We start from the raw sequence: 24,000 nt of genomic DNA, 5'->3' as shown, positions 1-24,000 counted from the left end.
TCTGGTCCCGCCTGCGCTCAAACGTCCAAGATCGCCGGTTGTCTGCGGTCGTCCATCTGCACCGCCGATCAGACGCTTTCCAGACCACTGGTGTGGCTTCTTTTTTTCTCTCTCTCTTGGGTGTAACGTGGGAGAACATCACACGTGTCCATCAAGGAGTATCATCACTCGCTACTTTTGACTTTCATTCCAGTGCTCCGGGTGCAGTCCTGCTGTGTAGGGTCACACGTTTGGACCCGACTAGAACTGACAGACTCTCTCTAGCCGGATTAAGGCTTTTCAGATGTTGCATTGAGAAGATGATCTAAATGTCCTGAAGCGTTTCGTCAAAGCCACCCATTCCATTCGTTAGACAGACACAGACTTCTTTCGACTGGGTTTTGTCAGATAAAAATGATACACTGATCCAAAATATTAGATTGTGTATCACTTTACTATACCAGGGTTAGTGTTGTAAGTAGGGACGAACAATGCTCCGCCACTCCCGGTCTGTGGAACACTCTCCCTGACCACCTGAGGGCACCACAGACTGTGGATGCTTTTAAAAAAGGCTTAAAAACCCTTCTTTTTAAAAAAAGCCTTTTTTTTTTTTTTTTAGATATATGCATACTGGTTTTAGCTATTTTGCTGTTCTAGTTTTTATTTTTATATATTTTTTATATCTTTTAATTTTTTTAATTTAGTTTTTTAATACACTGTAGCACTTTGAGGTTGTTTACTCAATGTAAAGTGCTTTTTACAAATAAAATATATTATTATTATTATTATGTCCGATAATATCGGACTGCGGAGATTATCGGCCGATAAATGCTTTAAAATGTAATATCGGAAATTATCGGTATCGGTTTCAAAAAGTAAAATTTATGACTTTTTAAAACGCTGCTGTGTACACGGACGTAGGGAGAAGCACAGAGAGCCAATAAACCTTAAAGGCACTGCCTTTGCGTGCCGGCCAAGTCACATAATATCCACGGCTTTTCACACACACACAAGTGAATGCATTCATACTTGGTCAACAGCCATACAAGTCACACTGAGGGTAGCCGTATAAACAACTTTAACACTGTTACAAATATGCGCCACACTGGGAACCCACACCAAACAAGAATGACAAACACATTTCGGGAGAACATCCGCACCATAACACAACATAAACACAACAGAACAAATACCCAGAACCCCTTGCAGCACTAAGTCTTCCGGGAAGCTACAATATACACCCCCTGCTACCCCTACACCCCCCTCCCCCACTTCAGGGAGAGCATGTCCCAAATTCCAAGCTGCTGTTTTGAGGCATGTTAAAAAAAATAATGCACTTTGTGACTTCAATAATAAATATGGCAGTGCCATGTTGGCATTTTTTTTCCCATAACTTGAGTTAATTTATTTTGGAAAACCTTGTTACATTGTTTAATGCATCCAGCGGGGCATCACAACAAAATTAGGCATAATAATGTGTTAATTCCACGACTGTATATATCGGTATCGGTTGATATCGGAATCAGTAATTAAGAGTTGGACAATATCGGAATATCGGATATCGGCAAAAAAGCCATTATTGGACATCTCTACTTGTAAGACATGTAAGCACTGGGTGAAAAAAATGGCCTAAATATTTGATTTTTTATACACTTTTTATTAAAAAATATGGTCAATTATTATTGTTATGCTTTTTTTTTAACATCGATTTTTGAAAATGATGAATAGATTTAGAGTCGAGATGAATGGGAACCACATTTTTTTCACCCCAAGTAACTTGTGTTTCATCGCAAATCAAATACAAGCGGTCATACAAGTATGAAGTGAGAGCGTAGCTCCGCCACCACAAGCCCGGGGAAAATTCCAGAAGCGTGCAAACCAACTTTGATCACTTCCGTAAGTGCTAAGAAAACAGCTTAAAGACACTAATAACACTAATAACGATTACAAACGCAAATATATGTTTATAAATATATGTTTAGCCATTTTATTAGCCTATTTCAATAGAAAGGACATGATGATGTGACACTACCACCATATTAATAACTGTCGTTTTTAGAATGTATAATAGTTGACTATTGTTATCTATGATCATATTTATAAGCACAGTATTGTTTGTTTTGATATAAACACAGCTGTTCTGTTTTCAATGTTTAATTACCAGCATTACCAGCAGCTGATACTGATATATAAATCATGCTGATCTTAACCTCTTAAGGCCCAAGCTGTTTGTTTACATGTTTTGTTTGTCTTTGCTATTTGGGCTTATTGGACCCTAAATAGAATACAAACTAAAAATCATCTTTTAATATGATGTACTTAGTCCATATGTGCACAAACGTGTACTTCACGTGTAGTGACATGCACATTTTTATTTTTACACTTTTTTTCCCCCCAAATTCCATCGTATGTTATACTCTTCTGACACCACCAGATGGCAGTATAAGTGTCCATATGTCGGCATAAGACCCCAATTCAGTAGTGTACACAATTTTGGAAATAAGAGCTAAAAGGTGCTGTCCACGCATGTGGCCACTAAGGCCTTTAGAGGTTAAATAGTTCACACAGTTATTGCAAGATTGCTATTTTAGTAACCACTTGTCCAACAACAGTTTTAGTTTAAGTAGCACTCCTTGTGCGATGTGTTTTGTACTGTATTAGCCTGTTATTTGTCTAAAGCAGTGGTCCCCAACCACCGGGCCGACCGATTGGTACCGGGCCGCACAAGAAAAAAAAAAAAAAAAAAAAAAAAAAAGTTTTTTTTATTTTTTTTATTTTTTTATTAAATCAACATAAAAAGCACAATATATACTTTATATATCAATATAGAGCAATACAGTCTGCAGGGATACCGTCCGTAAGCACACATGATTGTATTTCTTCATGAAAAAAAAACAAAAATAAAATTAAAAAAAATCCCCCCCCCCCCGGTCCGTGGGACACATTTTCAAGCGTTGACCGGTCCGCAGCTACAAAATGGTTGGGGACCACTGGTCTAAAGGATATGGCTTTTTTTTTTTTAAATTCCTCGGGCCCTGCAGAGATATCTCTGCTTGGTGGTTCTTCCATCGTCCCCACACATCCCATGAACACGAGACCAGGGGCCGTACTCATCAAGCTTCTTAGAATTACTCCTAAGAAGTCTGCTAAGAGTTGACTTAAGAGTAAATAAATTCTTCACTGAAAGCTGCACTTAAAAGTTAGTTATCAAGCGTCTTACTCACACTTTCAGCGAAGTGTAGGACTGAATCTTAAGTGTCACACTCAGAGCTGAATTACGACATTACTATGTGCCGTAAACGCAATTTTAGGTGACGTCATTTCTGTGTCCATAGAAATGACCAATCACGGAAGGGAATCCGTTGTCTAAGAATAAAGAAATATCTTGGAAATATTTAAGTGGACAATGGGAGTGTATATTTTGACAATAAACAACAAAATAATACAAAACAAACTAGTCCCCGCCGGCACTCACGCTACCGCTCCCTCTCTTCTCTCGCCCACACACTCACTGACGTCACTCACCTCACGGCCACACACATACGCTACTGTCATAACATTTTCTTTCCAATTCATTAATTAGGCAACTAATTTGAAACTGGTGTGGGTGGCTCTATATATACTAGCCCACTGCAGCCACATGCAGAAATCAACATGGAATCGAAAAGTATTAAATCTGTGACAAAAATAATATCCGCTCTGTCTAAACGATACTGTTTGATCAGCTGCTCGTCATCAAACAAATCCAGAACATCGTTCCGCTCCCTGAATGTTCGCGCACGTCTCTCTCGCCTCAGTGCCATCCCCTGCTGGCAACTCCTAACCACTTAAGACACCTCTGAAGGTCTCTTAAATGTCGTGGAGAGTAGGAGTGATTCTTAGACTTAAGAACGTTGATAAAAAGCTTTTATTCTTAAGTTTGAGAGTAGGACTAAATTTCGCAAATTCTCAGGACTTAAGTGTAAAATGGCACTCTAAGAAGCTTGATAAGTACGGCCCCAGGACTGTTTCTATCGTAATTTGTCTTTTGGTCAAAAGGTTACACTCCAAATGACTTTATTTTGTGATTGATGCTGTATTACTTCCTTTTCCAATGTTTAACTGAAACATTCCTGTTCACAATCAGAGTCTCAACCTGAACTTTCTCTGGACATTTCTTTATTGACTAGGAAAAAAGACCAAAACAACACTTTTAAACACTTTTCAATAAAGTACGGTATCGAAGGATCATGGAAATCCCCAAATACTACTATTGAAATTCTGGTATTGCGCCAATCCGAGATTATGCAGATCAAAGGCTGTATCACTTCTTAACAAACGTCAGACACATGCAATGGACACTCTGGTTATTTATATCAAGTGACACCAATCTATTTCTAGAAACGCATAACGACACCATTTTAGGTGTCTCTGCTCTAATTGCCAGCGTCGGAATGACTGGGGGCGGATTCAAAGCACGGGCGTCTCACAGATGGTAGGAAGCGGTGCCAGCGTTGGCCTGGGTAAGACGTGGCGTACAAGGTGGGCTTAAGTGAGAGACAGAACCCACACAGATAATCTGGCCCCTCATCCTCCAGCCTCTTGGCAACGCTCTGAGGGTAATTACCGAGGCAAGGTGCGGATAAAGCCCCTCACTTCAAATGAATGACTTTCCTTGGTCCACGGTTACAGCCACACACAGTTGTGCGGTTGCTAAAAGGCGACTATTTTTAAGTGCCTGATTGACTTTGTTCGTATTGCTCTAAAATAGAGCCCAGATACACAAATAGAGTAACGCTTAAAAAAAAAATTGCTTTTTCAAGCCAATTTTGAAATAAATGTTCTGCTTCCCGTTTGGTTTGTTTACGATTCGAAAGAGTAATTGGCCCCTAGACGAGACCAAAACAAATCAGACCGCGCTGTTCGGTATCCCGGCCACTGATTGGCTCGGGCTCAGGCAGCATTACTAGCGTTAACATGCTAATAAAAAGTTGATCTCAGACTAAGGGGGCCAAGGAAAAAAAAACAACTTGATAGCCACGATAAGCACACAAACATGCTACAATATAGAAACCACTAGACTTGCAACACGAGGGGAGGGTAGGGGCCTCCGGAGGCTAAGCTGCTGCCATTTTGGCGCTGCTCCAGTCGTTCATCGCCCCTAAGGAGTTATGACATTAACGCGCTAACTTTTTCCGGCTTTTTTGCAGCCAATTTTGCAGCCAATTGCTGTTCGCCTGCTAACGTTAGCATGTTCTGCTTCCCGTTTGGTTTGTTTACCATTTGAAACAGTAATTGGCCCCGAGACGAGACCGAAACAATCAGGCCCCACTGTTCAGTATACTGGCCACTGATTGGCTCGGGCTCAGGCAGCACTACTAGCCTTAACATGCTAAAAAAAAAAGTCGATCTCAAACTAGGCTCCTGAGGCCAAGGCTGATATGAAACTTGATAACACGATAGGCACAAATAAACATGATACGATATAGAATCCACTGGACTTGCAACATGAGGGGAGGGTAGGGGCCTCCGGAGGCGAAGCTGCTGCCATTTTGGCGCTGCTCCAGTCGTTCATCGCCCCAAAGGAGTTATAACATTAACGTGCTAACTTTTTCAGCCAATTTTGCAGCCGAACGTTTCAGAGTCATATGACTTGGCGTTTGACAATTGCTGTTTGCCTGCTAACGTTAGCATGTTCCGCTTCCTGTTTGGTTTGTTTACGATTTGAAACAATAATTGGCCCCTAAACAAGACCGAAACAATCAGACCGCGCTGTTCGGTATCCTGGCCACTGATTGGCTCGGGCTCAGGCAGCATTACTAGCGTTAACATGCTAAAAAAAAGTCGATCTCAGACTAAGGGGGCCAAGGAACAAACAAACTCGATAGCCACGATAAGCACACATAAACATGTTACAATATAGAAACCACTAGACTTGCAACATGAGGGGTGGGTAGGGGGCCGCCAGAAGCGAATCTGTTGCCATTTTGGCGCTGCTCCAATCGTTTGTCACCCCTAGGGAGTTATAACATTAACGTGCTAACTTCTTCAGCCAATTTTGCAGCCGAACTCCTCAGAGTCATATGACTTGATGTTTGACAATTGCTGTTCGCCTGCTAACGTTAGCATGTTCTGCTTCCCGTTTGGTTTGTTTACGATTCGAAACAGTAATTGGCCCCTAGACAAGACCAAAACAAATCAGACCGCGCTGTTCGGTATCCTGGCCACTGATTGGCTCAGGCTCAGGCAGCATTACTAGCGTTAACATGCTAAAAAAAAGTTGATCTCAGACTAAGGGGGCCAAGGAACAAACAAACTCAATAGCCACGATAAGCACACATAAACATGTTACAATATAGAAACCACTAGACTTGCAACATGAGGGGTGGGTAGGGGGCCACCAGAAGCGAATCTGCTGCCATTTTGGCGCTGCTCCAATCGTTCATCGCCCCAAAGGAGTTTTAACATTAACATGCTAACTTTTTCAGCCAATTTTGCAGCCGAACGTCTCAGTCATATGACTTTGCGTTTGACAATTGCTGTTTGCCTGCTAACGTTAGCATGTTCCGCTTCCTGTTTGGTTTGTTTACGATTTGAAACAATAATTGGCCCCTAAACAAGACCGAAACAATCAGACCGCGCTGTTCGGTATCCTGGCCACTGATTGGCTCAGGCTCAGGCAGCATTACTAGCGTTAACATGCTAAAAAAAGTCGATCTCAGACTAAGGGGGCCAAGGAACAAAAAAACTCGATAGCCACGATAAGCACACAAACATGTTACAATATAGAAACCACTAGACTTGCAACACGAGGGGAGGGTAGGGGCCTCCGGAGGCTAAGCTGCTGCCATTTTGGCGCTGCTCCAGTCGTTCATCGCCCCTAAGGAGTTATGACATTAACGCGCGAACTTTTTCAGGCTTTTTGCAGCCAATTTTGCAGCCAATTTTGCAGCCAATTGCTGTTCGCCTGCTAACGTTAGCATGTTCTGCTTCCCGTTTGGTTTGTTTACCATTTGAAACAGTAATTGGCCCTGAGAAGAGACTGAAACAATCAGGCCCCGCTGTTCAGTATCCTGGCCACTGATTGGCTCAAGCTCAGGCAGCACTACTAGCATTAACATGCTAAAAAAAAAATTCTATCTCAAACTAGGCTCCTGGGGCCAAGGAAAAAAAACTTGATAGCCACGAAAGGCACAAATAAACATGATACGATATAGAATCCACTAGACTTGCAACATGAGGGGAGGGTAGGGGCCTTCGGAGGCTAAGCTGCTGCCATTTTGGCGCTGCTCCAGTCGTTCATCGCCCCAAAGGAGTTTTAACATTAACGTGCTAACTTTTTCAGCCAATTTTGCAGCCGAACGTCTCAGAGTCATATGACTTGGCGTTTGACAATTACTGTTTGCCTGCTAACGTTAGCATGTTCCGCTTCCTGTTTGGTTTGTTTACGATTTGAAACAATAATTGGCCCCTAAACAAGACCGAAACAATCAGACCGCGCTGTTCGGTATCCTGGCCACTGATTGGCTCGGGCTCAGGCAGCATTACTAGCGTTAACATGCTAAAAAAAAGTTGATCTCAGACTAAGGGGGCCAAGGAACAAACAAACTCAATAGCCACGATAAGCACACATAAACATGTTACAATATAGAAACCACTAGACTTGCAACATGAGGGGTGGGTAGGGGGCCACCAGAAGCGAATCTGCTGCCATTTTGGCGCTGCTCCAATCGTTCATCGCCCCAAAGGAGTTTTAACATTAACATGCTAACTTTTTCAGCCAATTTTGCAGCCGAACGTCTCAGAGTCATATGACTTTGCGTTTGACAATTGCTGTTTGCCTGCTAACGTTAGCATGTTCCGCTTCCTGTTTGGTTTGTTTACGATTGGAAACAATAATTGGCCCCTAGACAAGACCAAAACAAATCAGACCGCGCTGTTCGGTATCCTGGCCACTGATTGGCTCAGGCTCAGGCAGCATTACTAGCGTTAACATGCTAAAAAAAGTCGATCTCAGACTAAGGGGGCCAAGGAACAAAAAAACTCGATAGCCACGATAAGCACACAAACATGTTACAATATAGAAACCACTAGACTTGCAACACGAGGGGAGGGTAGGGGACTCAGGAGGCTAAACTGCTGCCATTTTGGCGCTGCTCCAGTCGTTCATCGCCCCTAAGGAGTTATGACATTAACGCGCTAACTTTTTCAGGCTTTTTGCAGCCAATTTTGCAGCCAATTTAGCAGCCAATTTTGCAGCCAATTGCTGTTCGCCTGCTAACGTTAGAATGTTCTGCTTCCCATTTGGTTTGTTTACCATTTGAAACAGTAATTGGCCCCGAGAAGAGACTGAAACAATCAGGCCCCGCTGTTCAGTATACTGGCCACTGATTGGCTCGAGCTCAGGCAGCACTACTAGCAATAACATGCTAAAAAAAAAAAATGATCTCAAACTAGGCTCCTGGGGCCAAGGAAAAAAACCTTGATAAAAAACTTGATAGCCACGAAAGGCACAAATAAACATGATACGATATAGAATCCACTAGACTTGCAACATGAGGAGAGGGTAGGGGCCTTCGGAGGCTAAGCTGCTGCCATTTTGGCGCTGCTCCCGTCGTTCGTTGCCCCAAAGGAGTTAAAACATTAGCGTGCTAACTTTTTCAGCCAATTTTGCAGCCCGACTTCTCAGAGTCATATCAATTGGTGTTTGACAATTGCTGTTCGCCTGCTAACGTTAGCATGTTCCGCTTCCCGTTTGGTTTGTTTACGATTTGAAACAGTAATTGGCCCCTCGATGAGACCGAAACAATCTGGCCGCGCTGTTCAGTATCCTGGCAACTGATTGGCTCGGGCTCAGGCAGCATTACTAGCATTAACATGCTAAAAAAAAGTCGATCTCAGACTAGGCTACTGGGGCCAAGGAAAAAAAAATGATAGCCACGATAGGCACAAATAAACATGTTACAATATAGAATCCACTAGACTTGCAACATGAGGGGAGGGTAGGGGAGGGTAGGGGCCACCAGAGGCGAATCTGCTGCCATTTTGGCGCTACTCCAGTCGTTTGTCGCCCCTAGGGAGTTATAACATTAACGTGCTAACTTTTTCAGCCAATTTTACAGCCGAACGCCTCAGAGTCATATGACTTGATGTTTGACAATTGCTGTTAGCCTGCTAACGTTAGCATGTTCTGCTTCCCGTTTGGTTTGTTTACCATTTGAAACAGTAATTGGCCCCGAGACGAGACCAAAACAAATCAGACCGCGCTGTTCAGTATTCTGGCCACTGACTGGCTCGGGCTCAGGCAGCATTACTAGCATTAACATGCTAAAAAAAAAAGTCGATCTCAGACTAGGCTCCTGGGGCCTACAAAAAAAAACTCGATAGCAATGATAAGCACACATAAACATGTTACAATATAGAAACCACTAGACTTGCAACATGAGGGGAGGGTAGGGGCCATTGGAACACCCCAGAGTTACATCACACTACTTGACACAGGTTAACTGTTTTCATGCTGCCTTGTTTAGCTGATTGTGCATGCATACACTTCTTAGTTGTATGACTTGGTACTTGACCCATTCCAACTGTTAGCATGCCAACTGTAGCATTGTAGCATGCTAACTATTTTAGCCAATTTTGTAGCCGAACACCTCAGACTCCTAAAACTCGGTGCTTGACACATACTAACATTCTGCCTTGTGTGTGAAAAGCGCTATACAAATAAAGTTGCCTTGTCTTGCCTTAACATGCTATCTCTTTTTTTGTGTGCTAATTTTGCAGCCGAACACCCTCAGAGTTAAATCACAATACTTGACACATGTTAACTCTTAGCATTCTGCCTTGTTTAGCTAATTGTACATGCATACACTTGTTAGTTGTATGACTTGGTACTTGATCCATTCTAACTGTTAGCATGCTAACATTAGCATGGTAGAATGCTAACTATTTTAGCCAATTTTGCAGCCAAACGCCTCAGACTCATAAAACTTGGTGCTTGATCCATGCTAACATTAATAATATAGCATACTAACATTAACATGCTAACTTTTTTTTTGCGAATTTTGCAGCCAAACACCTCTAAGTTAAATAACAATACTTGACACATTTTAACTGTTAGCATTCTGCCTTGTTTAGCTAATTGTACATGCATACACTTCTTAGTAGCATGACTTGGTACTTGACCCATTCTAACGGTTAGCATGCTAACATTAGCATTGTAGCACGCTAACTATTTTAGCCAATTTTGCAGCCGACTTCTAAAACTCGGTGCTTGACACATGCTAACATTAACATTCTAGCATGCTAACATTAACATGCTAACTTTATAGAATAGCGTATAGTTTGACACATTCAGATATATAAATATATAAACATTCACTTCAGGGGGGCATGAAAAAATAGGTGAGGGGGGGTTGCCATAAATATGCGACGCGTGAGAGGCGATAGCGTAATAGCACCTTTAGTGTGAGTAAATAACTATTTTGACACTTACAGAACACAAAACAAACAACTTCAGGGGTGGGGGGGGGGTGGGGTGCATGAGAAGCAATAGTGTAGTAGCATCTTTAGTGGAAATAAAAACCTATATTAACACATACAGATATACTTAGATAAACTTTAATGATCCACGAGGGAAATTGTTCCACACAGTAGCTCAGTTGCAAAGGATGGAAAGTGTAAGGAGGGAAAGGACAATGCAGGTATAAAATAGACTAAAAATGTATCGTAGTAGCAATATAAAATATAACATATATGTACAGTATATGATATATACACTGATATATTATATTTAGGGATGTCCGATAATGGCTTTTTGCCGATATCCGATATTCCGATATTGACCAAACCCTTAATTACTGATACCGATATCAACCGATACCAATATATACAGTCGTGGAATTAACACATTGTTATGCCTAATTTGGACAACCAGGTATAGTGAAGATAAGGTCCTTTTAAAAAAAAATAAAACAAATAAAATAAGATAAATAAATTAAAAACTTTTTCTTGAATAAAAAACAAAGTAAAACAATATAAAAACAGTTACATAGAAACTAGTAATTAATGAAAATTAGTAAAATTAACTGTTAAAGGTTAGTATTATTAGTGGACCAGCAGCACGCACAATCATGTGTGCTTACGGACTGTATCCCTTGCAGACTGTATTGATATATATTGATATATAATGTAGGAACCAGAATATTAATAACAGAAAGAAACAACCCTTTTGTGTGAATGAGTGTAAATGGGGGAGGGAGGTTTTTTGGGTTGGTGCACTAATTGTAAGTGTATCTTGTGTTTTTTATGTTGATTTAAGTAAAAAAAAAAAAAAAAAAAAAAAAAAAAAAAAAAGATACCGATAATAAAAAAAACCCGATACCGATAATTTCCGATATTACATTCTGAAGCATTTATCGGCCGATATTATCGGACATCTCTAATTATATTATATGTTTATATCATATATACAATATATAACAATTACCATGTACAATATTACAGTATATGTAACAGCTGCAGCATAAAATAGAGAGTAGATCCAGCAGAAAATAAACATAAACAAAGAGAGGTAGCTAAACATTTTTTCAGGGGGGCGTGAAAAAAAATCATGCCATGGGGGTGTGACAGGAAATGATTGAGAACCACTGTCTTAGAGTACCGTATTTTTCGGACTAAAAGTTGCAGTTTTTTGCGACTTATACTCAGGAGCGACTTATGTGTGAAATTATTAACACATTACCGTAAAATATCAAATATTATTTAGCTCATTCACGTAAGAGACTAGACGTATAAGATTTCATGGGATTTAGTGATCAGGAGTGACAGATTGTTTGGTAAACGTATAGCATGTTCTATATGTTATAGTTATTTGAATGACTCTTACCATAATATGTTACGTTAACATACCAGGCACTGTCGTAGAATTTCTGACCTTTTGACCTATATTTCTTGTCTATTAAGAATGTCCGCTCATTTTCAATTCTCTTCTATTTTGTGCCATTGAATGGACCAGTTGTGGGACAAAGGTGAATATGGAGTTATGCCAACCTGTCTACAGAATGTTTAGATTTTCCAAATATGACTAAGAGATACAAGGTTGTTTTGGAACAGACAAACCAAAACAAAACAATCATGACGCACAAGATAAAAACAATGACGCACGAGATAAAAAACAGTGACGCACAAGAGACATATAAAAAATGGCAGAAGACCGGGACTCGTCAGAGATTTTGGCTTGTGTGTGTCTTGTTTGCTCCGGAGTACATGTGGTCTGTCTGCACGGCCAACTCAATTCAACCTGCACTTCTGATAATGGGTAGATACATTTGTTGTACTAAACTACTTTTGTTGCCTGCTTAAGCTTCGGACAATCCACTACACACCTTCTCAGTTGGTTATTTATGCCTCATATAACGTACACTTATTCAGCCTGTTGTTCACTATTCTTTATTTATTTTAAATTGCCTTTCTCAGCCTTCCCGGTAAGGTCTATTCGGGTGTACTGGAGAGGAGGCTACGCCGGATAGTCGAACCTCGGATTCAGGAGGAACAGTGTGGTTTTCGTCCGGGTCGTGGAACTGTGGACCAGCTCTATACTCTCTGCAGGGTCCTTGAGGGTGTATGGGAGTTTGCCCAACCAGTCTACATATGCTTTGTGGACTTGGAGAAGGCATTCGACCGTGTCCCTCGGGAGGTCCTGTGGGGAGTGCTCAGAGAGTATGGGGTACCGGACTTTCTGATTGTGGCGGTCCGCTCCCTGTACGATCAGTGTCAGAGCTTGGTCCGCATTGCCGGCAGTAAGTCGGACACGTTTCCAGTGAGGGTTGGACTCCGCCAAGGCTGCCCTTTGTCACTGATTCTGTTCATAACTTTTATGGACAGAATTTCTAGGCGCAGTCAAGGCGTTGAGGGGATCCGGTTTGGTGGCTGCAGGATTAGGTCTCTGCTTTTTGCAGATGATGTGGTCCTGATGGCTTCATCTGGCCAGGATCTTCAGCTCTCACTGGATCGGTTCGCAGCAGAGTGTGAAGCGACTGGGATGAGAATCAGCACCTCCAAGTCCGAGTCGAGTCCATGGTTCTTGCCCGGAAAAGGGTGGAGTGCCATCTCCGGGTTGGGGAGGAGACCCTGCCCCAAGTGGAGGAGTTCAAGTACCTTGGAGTCTTGTTCACGAGTGAGGGAAAAGTGGATCGTGAGATCGACAGGCGGATTGGTGCGGCGTCTTCAGTAATGCGGACGCTGTATTGGTCCGTTGTGGTGAAGAAGGAGCTGAGCCGGAAGGCAAAGCTCTCAATTTACCGGTCGATCTACGTTCCCGTCCTCACCTATGGTCATGAGCTTTGGGTCATGACCGAAAGGACAAGATCACGGGTACAGGCGGCCGAAATGAGTTTCCTCCGCCGGGTGGCGGGGCTCTCCCTTAGAGATAGGGTGAGAAGCTCTGCCATCCGGGGGGAGCTCAAAGTAAAGCCACTGCTCCTCCACATCGAGAGGAGCCAGATGAGGTGGTTCGGGCATCTGGTCAGGATGCCACCCGAACGCCTCCCTCGGGAGGTGTTTAGGGCACGTCCAACCGGTTGGAGGCCACGGGGAAGACCCAGGACACGTTGGGTAGACTATGTCTCCCGGCTGGCCTGGGAACACCACGGGATCCCCCGGGAGGAGCTGGACGAAGTGGCTGGGGAGAGGAAAGTCTGGGCTCCCCTGCTTAGGCTGCTGCCCCCGCGACCCGACCTCGGATAAGCGGACAAATTGCGACTTATACATGTTTTTTTCCTTCTTTATTATGCATTTTCGGCCGGTGCGACTTATACTCCGGAGCGACTTATACTCCGGAGCGACTTATACTCCGAAAAATACGGTTATACAGTGCTTCTCAAATAGTGGGGTGGGGGCCCGCTCGGGCGACGCCGTGATATGTGTGGGGTGAGGGGGCGTGAGAGCCAGTAGCGTATATCTTGACACAAACAGATACATAACTATATAAACATTGACTGGAGGGGGGGCGTGAAAAAATGACGTACCCTAGGAAAATGCAACTGTGAGCAAGTTGGAAAGAGCCCCAGTTGAGCCCTTAATTGTGGGGTGAACATAAAAGGATGTGGTCTCTGCAGACGTCCACCTCCAACCATCACTTTTGCAAGAGAAGCTGTCGGAAGGACGGACATGTCCGCTAGAAAAACACCGAGCTAAAAGCCAGTATTTGGCGGCCGGGCGAGGCCGACTGTAACGAGGCACACGGGACCTCAGTCAGAGCGGAGACAAAAGACCCCACTGGAGTTTTTCAACACTGGCAGGGGACAAGTGCCAGTTCTGTCCTCCCCCTCCAGAACGTTCCGGAATGTCTGAGTGCCGGTGTTCTGCTCTTAGCTACTGATCGACACGTCCTGTTCTGCTCGGCTCGTCACCACGTCCCCCCCTGGGGGAAGCAATGGCAGCGTTCCACAAAGCAGCTGCGCTGGCAGGTGCCGCTACCAACGTCTGTGTTCTGCCTGGACGTGTTCTTGTTGCCCGAGAGGAGCAGTGATGGAGGTCCTAGGCATCCATGACCAAATTGATGCATTTTCATGAACTCACACTTAATACGGTGAACAAGTCACGTGACTACAGTTTAAAAAGACTTGGATAATATTGAATGATATCAAGATAGAGGTGTATACTCTCCACATATCTCAAGCGATCCACCACTATCCAGTCCATCAGGTTGTTTGACATTTTGTTTATTCCAGTTAAAACATAAATACATATATGGAAGCCTACTACTGAAAACAAAACATTTATCCAAATAATTATGAGATAAAAAGTCAACATTATGAGATATAAAGTTGACATTACGAGACAAAAGTTGAAATTATGAGACAAATTGAAATGATAACAAAGTTGACATTACGAGATAAAAGTAAAAATTATGAGATAAAAAGTCGACACTATGAGATATAAATTGAAATGACAACAAAGTTGACATTATGGGATACAAGTAAAAATTATGAGATAAAAAGTCGACATTATGAGATAAAATTTCAAATCGTGACATATTTTCAACATTATGAAATCAAAATTCGACATAAGATGCAATTTGATATCATGACATATATTTGACATCATGAGGTGAAATGTCGATATGAGATACAATTTGAAATCATGACATATTTTCGACATTATGAGATAAAAAAATTGAAATTATGAGATAAACATTAGAATGATAAAAAAGTTGATATTACGAGATAAAAGTATAAATTGTTCGATAAAAAGTCGGCATTGAACTCACACCTAATACGATAAACAAGTCACGTGACTACAGTTTAAAAAGACTTGGATAATATTTAATAATATCAATATAGAGGTGTATACTCTCCACATATCTCAAGCGATCCACCACTATCCAGTCCATCAGGCTGTTTGACATTTTGTTTATTCCAGTTAAAACATAAGTACATATATGGAAGCCTACTACTGAAAACAAAACATTTATCCAAATAATTATGAGATAAAAAGTCAACATTATGAGATATAAAGTTGACATTACGAGACAAAAGTTGAAATTATGAGACAAATTGAAATTATAACAAAGTTGACATTACGAGATAAAAGTAAAAATAATGAGATAAAAAGTCGACAATATGAGATATAAATTGAAATTACAACAAAGTTGACATCATGGGATACAAGTAAAAAATTATGAGATAAAAAGTCAACATTATGAGATATAAATTGAAATTACAACAAAGTTGACATTGTGGGATACAAGTAAAAATTATGAGATAAAATTTTAAATCGTGACATATTTTCAACATTATGAAATAAAAATTCGACATAAGATACAATTTGATATCATCACATATATTTGACATCATGAGGTGAAATGTCGATATGAGATACAATTTGAAATCATGACATATTTTCAACATTATGAGATAAAAAAAATGAAATTATGAGATGAACATTGAAATGATAAAAAAGTTGATATTACGAGATAAAAGTATAAATTGTTCGATAAAAAGTCGACATTGAACTCACACCTAACACGATAAACAAGTCACGTGACTACAGTTTAAAAAGACTTGGATAATATTGAATGATATCAAGATAGAGGTGTATACTCTCTACACATCTGAAGCGATCCACCACTATCCAGTCCATCAGGCTGTTTGACATTTTGTTTATTCCAGTTAAAACATAAATACATATATGGAAGCCTACTACTGAAAACAAAACATTTATCCAAATAATTATGAGATAAAAAGTCAACATTATGAGATATAAAGTTGACATTATGAGAGAAAAGTTGAAATTATGAGATATCAATTGAAATCATAACAAAGTTTGTTATGATCCATGGTCCGGATCATGTTTTTGTTATGTTCTGTTAGTTTTGGACTCTTTTTAATTCCTGTTTGACAACTGAGTTTGTTTTAGTTACCATGGCTACTTATGATTTTCACCTACCTGTGGTGTTCGGGACGCGCACCTGCTTCTAATCAGAGGACTATTTAAGCCTGCCTTTGCCAGTCAGTCGTGCTGGCGTCATTATTGGTTTCAGGCCACAGTTTCGTGTTTGTTCTATGCCATAGTTAATGCTAGTTGTTTCATGCCACAGTTTCGTGTTTGTTTCATGCCACAGTTTCGTGGGGTTCATGTCTATAGTTTCATGTCCTAAGTTTTTGCCTTAGCTTCCGCGTGCGATAGGCACTCTTGCCTTCGGGTTGTTTTCGGTTTTGTACCTCGTTGATTGTTTCTTAAAATTAAATCATGTTCCTACCTGCAAGCCCTGTCCAGAGTCGTCCGTTTGCCTTCCTGGGAGAACGACCCTGCAGTTGTCAAAGTTGACATTACGGGATACAAGTAAAAATTATGAGATACAAAGTCCACAATATGAGATATAAATTGAAATTATAACAAAGTTGACAATACGAGATAAGTGGAAATGATGAGATAAGTCGACATTATGAGATAACATTTGAAGTTATGACATTTTCGATATTATGAGGTAAAAAGTTGAAATGATGAGATATGAATTGATTAATTAGTTAATAGTACAAAATATGAGATAAAAAGTCGACATTTTGAGATATTAATTGAAATTATAACGTTGACATTACGGGATACAAGTAAAAATGATGAGATACAATTTGAAATTATGAAATTTTCAATATTATGAGATAAAAAGTTGACATGATAAGATAACATTTAAAATTATGACATATTTGACATTATGAGATAAAAAGTCGACATGAGATAGAATTTGAAATCATGACATATTTTCATCATTATGAGATTAAATAATAGAAATTATGAGATGTACATTGAAATGATAACATGAAGTTGACATTATGAGATAAAAGTAAATATGATGAGATGAAAAGTCGACATTATGAGATATAAATTGAAATTATAACGGTGACATTACGGGATACAAGTAAAAATGATGAGATAAAAAGTCCACATGAGATAACATTTGAAATTATGACATATTTTCCACATTATGGGAAAAAAAAGTCAACATGAGATACAAATTTGATATGACAAATTTGACAGGAGATAAAATGTCGACATGAGATACAATTTTAAATCATGACATATTTTCAACATTATGAGATTAAAAAAATTGAAATTATGAGATATAAATTGAAATGATAACATAAAGTCGATATTACGAGATATGAGATATACATTTAAATGATAACAAAGTTGACAAAACCAGATAAAAGTAAAAATTATGAGATAAAAAGTCGACATTGTGAGGTATAAATTGAAATTATAACAACGTTGACATTACGGGATACAAGTAAAAATTATGAGATAAACAGTCGACATGAGATAAAATGTGAAATTATGACATATTTTCCACATTATGAGAAAAAAGTCAACATGAGATCAAATTTGATATGACAAATTTGACATGACAATAACAAGTCGACATAAGGTATTTAAATTACAATTATAACAAAGTTGACAATACGAGATAAAAGAAAAAATTTAAAGATTAAAAAGTCGACATTGTGAGAGAACATTTTAAATCATGACATATTTTCGACAATATGAGATAAAAATTCGACATGAAATAACATTTTATTTAATGACATATTTTTGAGATATGAATTGAAATGACATATTTTCAACATTATGAGATTAAAAAATGTAAATTCTGAGATATAAATTGAAATGATAACTTAAAGTCGATATTACAAGATAAAAGTAAAAATTATGAGATACAAAGTCGACATTATAAGATATATAAATTGAAATTATAACAAAGTTGACATTACGAGATACAAGTAAAAAAATATAAGATAAATGTCAACATTGTGAGATAAAATTTGAAATAATGACATATTTTAAACATGAGATAAAAAGTTGACAATATTAGATAACATTTCAAATTATGACATATTTTCAACATTGTGAGATAAAAAGTCGACATGAGATAACATTTGAAATCATGACATATTTTCAACATTATGAGATAAAAAGTTGAAATTATGAGTTTTAAACTGAAATGATAACAAAGTTGACATTACGGGATACAAGTAAAAAATATAAGATACAAAGACATTGTGAGGTAAAATGTGAAATTATGATATATTTTAAACATTATGAGATTAAATTTCTTTAAATTATGAGATATAAATATGTCAACTTTGAGATAAAAGTTGAAAGTATGAAATAAGAAGTCAAAATTACGAGATAAAAATTTAAATTAAGACATAAAGTTGACATCTGAGATAAAAGTTAAAATGATAAGATACAAGTTGATGAAATGAGGTAAACGTAATCTATAGCAAAATGAAAGAAAAAAAGTGAAGTCACACTGGCCGAGAGCTAGTGGGCAGATTAGGATGGAGTTGGCTCTCTTTGTTGCTTTGTTGGGTCTGTTCCTTTCTTAGCGTGCTTACCCCCCCAGCAGACGATGGCGTGGATCACTGCAGAGGGCACCAAGTTGTATGTGGGCGCTGAAATTGTGTTTTTGTTGTTTGTCTATACTTGGTGCAATATGTATTATTTATTGCTCATTTTGTTTTCTTTTTGTTACGTTTCACTTTTGTAGCGCTATAAAGTGGCAGTTGGTTGAATGGGCTCTGTGCTCTTTTAATGTATTTTTATGTCCTTTGTGTTCTTTACTGTTTCCCTCTTGTAGTAATGTGTTTTTTTACCTTATTTTTTGGATTGTTTGTATCTGCACTGCAACCACATCATTTCCCCACTGTGGGATAAATAAACTCCATCTTATCCTACGAGGTAACGTCGTAAAAACGGTCAGAATCAGTCCCCAAAATCGAATCATTTGTTCTTCTTTTTCCATTCCTGACTTTTCCCTGAAAGTTTCATGTAAATCTGCTCATAACCTTTTCAGTTATTTTGCTAACTGACTAACTAACCAACCTGGCAGAGGTAATAACGGTGCAGACACAAAATTACAGCACTTTGGGCAACACAAAGAGCAACTTCCGTAAAGCAACCTAAAGTTGTTTTTTTTTACCATTTCCTGGAAACTTAACAAAATGAAGAATGTTTACATTCAAATTTACATTTATAATAACTTGAAGCCTATCATAGATATACCGGCATTTGTTGGTACCGGCTCCTAATTTGGTCTGAACAAATGATACAGCTATTTATTTTTTGTATCCTGCTGACTAGTTATGACACGCTGTCACATTCACTTCAGGCAATGCATAAAAAAAAAGATGGGTTGGAATTGATAACAATCTTGGAGTAATGACAAATAAGGAGGCAACACCACACGAAGGTTTCTAACGGAAAATTTCCTCTTTAAAAAGTCTCTCAGAGTCACGCCGGACACCTTAGAGTCATATAACTTGGTACGTGACACATGCTAACTGTTAGCATGTTAATGTTAGCATGCTAAAATTTAAGTGCTCATTTTTTTTAGCTCATTTTACACTTTCTTTACTAAAAATAAACCTGCTCAGTGGCCTTGTGGTTAGAGTGTCCGCACTGAGATTGGTAGGTCGTGAGTTCAAACCCCGGCCGAGTCATACCAGACTATAAAAATGGGACCCATTACCTCCCTGTTTGGCACTCGGCATCAAGGGTTCGGAATTGGGGATGATATCACCAAAATGATTCCCGAGCACGGCCACCGCTGCTGCTCACTGCTCCCCTCACCTCCAAGGGGGTGAACCAAGGGGATGGGTCAAATGCAGAGGGTAATTTCATCACACCTGTGTGTGTGACTATTAGTCCGCAGCCATACAACTTAAGACTTAAACAGCCGGTGTTGAACAACGACTTCTCCGCTGTGAGATGTTACCTCATGTTGCTGGTGTACAACCTCTTGTGTTGATAGAAATGCAAATAAAAAATGCATTTTTGAACATCTTTATTCTTACCAATTACATATTGTACCAATGAATACTGGTAGCTTTAAGGAACGTCGGTATACAGTCGTGCTCATAAATTTACATACCCTGGGAGAATTTATGATTTCTTGGCCATTCTTCAGAGAATATGAATGATAACACAAAAACCTTTCTTCCACTCATGCTTAATGGTTGTGTGAAGCTATTTATTGGCAAACAACTGTGTTTACTCTTTTTAAATCAAAATGACAAAAGAAAGTACCCAAATGACCCTGATCAAAAGTTTACATACCCCAGTGACTTTGACCTGATAACATGCACAAAAGTTGACACAAACAGGTTTGAATGGCTAATCAAGGTTCCAATCCTCATCTGTGACCTGTTTGTTTGTAATTAATGTGTGTGTATAAAAGGTCAGTGAGGTTCTGGGCTTCTGACAGACCATTGCATCTTTCATCCAGTGCTGCACAGATGTTTCTGGATTCCGAGTCATGGAGAAGGCAAACTAATTGTCAAAGGATCTGCGAGAAAAGGTAATTGAACTGCATAAAACAGGAAAGGGGTCTAAAAAGATATCCAAGGAATTGATAATGCCAAATCAGCAGTGTTAAAACGCTGATTAAGAAGTGGAAAATGAAGGATTCAGATAGACCAGCAAAGATTTCAGCCACAACTGCCAGATAAATTGTTTGAGATGCAAAGAAAAATCCACAAATAACTTCAGCTGAAATACAGGACTCTCTGAAAAATTGTGGCGTCGCTGTTTCAAGATGCACAATAAGGAGGCACTTGAAGAAAAATGGGCTGCATGGTGGAATCGCCAGAGGAAAGCCATTTCTGCGCAAATGTCACAAAGTATCCCGCTTACATTACGCCAAACAGCACAGAGACAAGCCTCAAAACTTCTGGAACAAAGTAATTTGGAGTGATGGCTTCCTTCTGGCGACTCGACCATGCAGCCCATTTTTCTTCAAGTGCTTAAAAGCTTAATCAGCGTTTGAACACACAACCATTAAGCATGACTGGAAGAAGGGTTTTTGTGTTATCATTCATATTCTCTGAAGAATGGCCAATAAAGCATAAATTCTCCCAGGGTATGTAAACTTATGAGCACAACTGTATATATATATATATATATATATATATATATATATATATATATATATATATATATATATATATATATATATATATATATATATATATATATATATATATATATAATAGGGCTGCAACAACTAATCGATTACATCGATTACAATCGATTATAAAAATAGTTGCCGATTAATCTAGTCATCGATTCGTTGGATCTATGCTATGCGCATGCGCAGAGGCTTTAAAAAAATAAAAAAAAATAAAAAAAAAAGTTTTTATTTTAAATAAATCTTTATTTATAAACGGCAACATTTACAAACAGCTGAGAAACAATAATAAAAATACATATGGTGCCAGTATGCTGTTTTTTTCCCCAATAAAATACTGTAAAGGATAGAAATGTAGTTTGTCTCTTTTATCCGATTATTAATCGATTAATCGAAGTAATAATCGACTGATCAATCGATTATCAAATCATTCGATAGTTGCAGCCCTAATATATATATATATATATATATATATATATATATATATATATATATATATATATATATATATATATATATATATATATATATATATATATATATATATATATATATATATATATATACAATCCTAGAATACAGTAGTGTATTAAAGAGGGGGACACAAATTCTAAACAATTCATTATGAGCAAATAAACATTTCAGGAGTGAGTTAGAGCATCTTGCTTTTTTCTTCATCTTATTACTACTGACGAATTATCCAATAACAATCAAACTTCAGGAGAATCTATTTGAGAACGTTGCGTTTCAGTGCAGCCGGTGTCAGCTGAGGCTGATGTACTTTTGTCTCTCGGTTTTGTACTTTTTGCACACGTTGCACTCGATCTGATGAAAGTAAATCCGACATCAGACCTCTGGGATGCGCTTTAATGCGAGGTGTGAATTGAAATTCATCAAACATCATCTGCATGCGCAACACCTGTGAAGCGAACCACCGACACAAAACAATTACGGGATGATTTTTTATTTTATTTCTATTTTGCATTGCTGGTCATCTGCCGGCAAGTTATCACATAAATCACCCGGAGGTACCTGAAGTGATTATCCTACTGTAAGGGAACTAGAGAAGTGTGAGCTTTTCATCACGCAGCGTGACTTTGAAACGCACATGTCAGCAATATAAAAGGCCCATGCAGAAAGTACCGTAATATAATATTTGATGAGAATACAAATCCAGCCTGCGTAATTGCACAACACTTTTGTTTGTGTTTGATACTGTGCGCGCTTGTGAGTATAAGAAAGAAAAAGGGCCACACCTGCGAAGGATGACGTTTGAGTTATTACAACAGTCCCGGCAGGAATTCACGATGGCGCCGTCGCGCCATTTACCGCAAAATTATGTTCGTTTCTTGTGTTGTCGAAACAAGAACGACGACGTCTTTGTTGATCAAACCATGCAAATGTTGTCTTCCCGCATAGCTCAGACCTACTTCCTGTTCCTGTCTACAGCGCCAAGCCTTCTGGATGATGTAATTTAAACAAAATTACCATTAATAACTTTTAAAAAGAAATTTTTTTACATAACAGATATTGTCAATTGTTTTTTTTTTGTGTGTAGACGAAGCGGAAACAGCAAAGTGTAACAATATATCAATGTTTTATTGCTCAAACGGCATGATATATACACACCCATACAAACACACATTTATACATATATATACATATATACACATACATATATACATATATATATATATATATATATATATATATATATATATATATATATATACATATATATATATATATACAGTATACACACACACACACACACACACACACACACACACACACACACACACACACACACACACACACACACACACACACACACACACACACACACACACACACACACACACACACACACACACACAATAATAATTGATTTTATTTGTAAAAAGCACTTTACATTGACTGTGGAGAGGTGGTGACTTGTCCAGGGTGTACACCGCCTTCCGCCCGAATGCAGTTGAGATAGGCTCCAGCGACCCCAAAAGGGACGAGCGGTAGAAAATGGATGGGCACTTTACATTGAACAAACAACCTCAAAGTGCTACAGTGTACAATAAAATAAAAATAAAAAGATAATACAAATAAATAAGTATATACACATTGTGTATATCTATATAAATATATATGTGTGCATATATATATATATGTGTGCATATATATATATATATATATATATATATATATATATATATATATATATATATATATATATACATATACATATATATATATATATATACATATACATATATATATACATATATACATATACATATATATATACATATATATATATATATATATATATATATATATACATATATATATACATATACACATATATATGTGTGTGCATATATATATATATATATATATATATATATATATATATATATATATATATATATATATATATATATATATATATATATATATATACACACACAGTATATATATATACACACACAGTATATATATATATATATATATATATATATACATAGATATATATATATATATATATATATATATGTATGTATGTGCATATATATATATATATA

At 38.4% G+C, this 24,000-nt stretch overlaps 1 long non-coding RNA gene across 1 annotated transcript in view; it reads right to left on the bottom strand.

Moving 5' to 3' along the window:
• The window catches only part of LOC133641048 (uncharacterized), a 179,086-nt gene that overhangs the window by 153,778 nt on the left and 1,308 nt on the right, over positions 1-24,000 (bottom strand). The window contains exon 2 of the long non-coding RNA XR_009824252.1: positions 16,721-16,769. This is a non-coding gene — a long non-coding RNA (uncharacterized LOC133641048). The remainder of the gene's footprint in view (positions 1-16,720; positions 16,770-24,000) is intronic.

This window comes from Entelurus aequoreus, linkage group LG23, assembly GCF_033978785.1.
Source record: "Entelurus aequoreus isolate RoL-2023_Sb linkage group LG23, RoL_Eaeq_v1.1, whole genome shotgun sequence".
NCBI classification, from domain to species: Eukaryota; Metazoa; Chordata; class Actinopteri; order Syngnathiformes; family Syngnathidae; genus Entelurus; species Entelurus aequoreus.
Note: the sequence above shows the minus strand (reverse complement) of the source record. Positions and strands in the feature narration are given on the sequence as shown.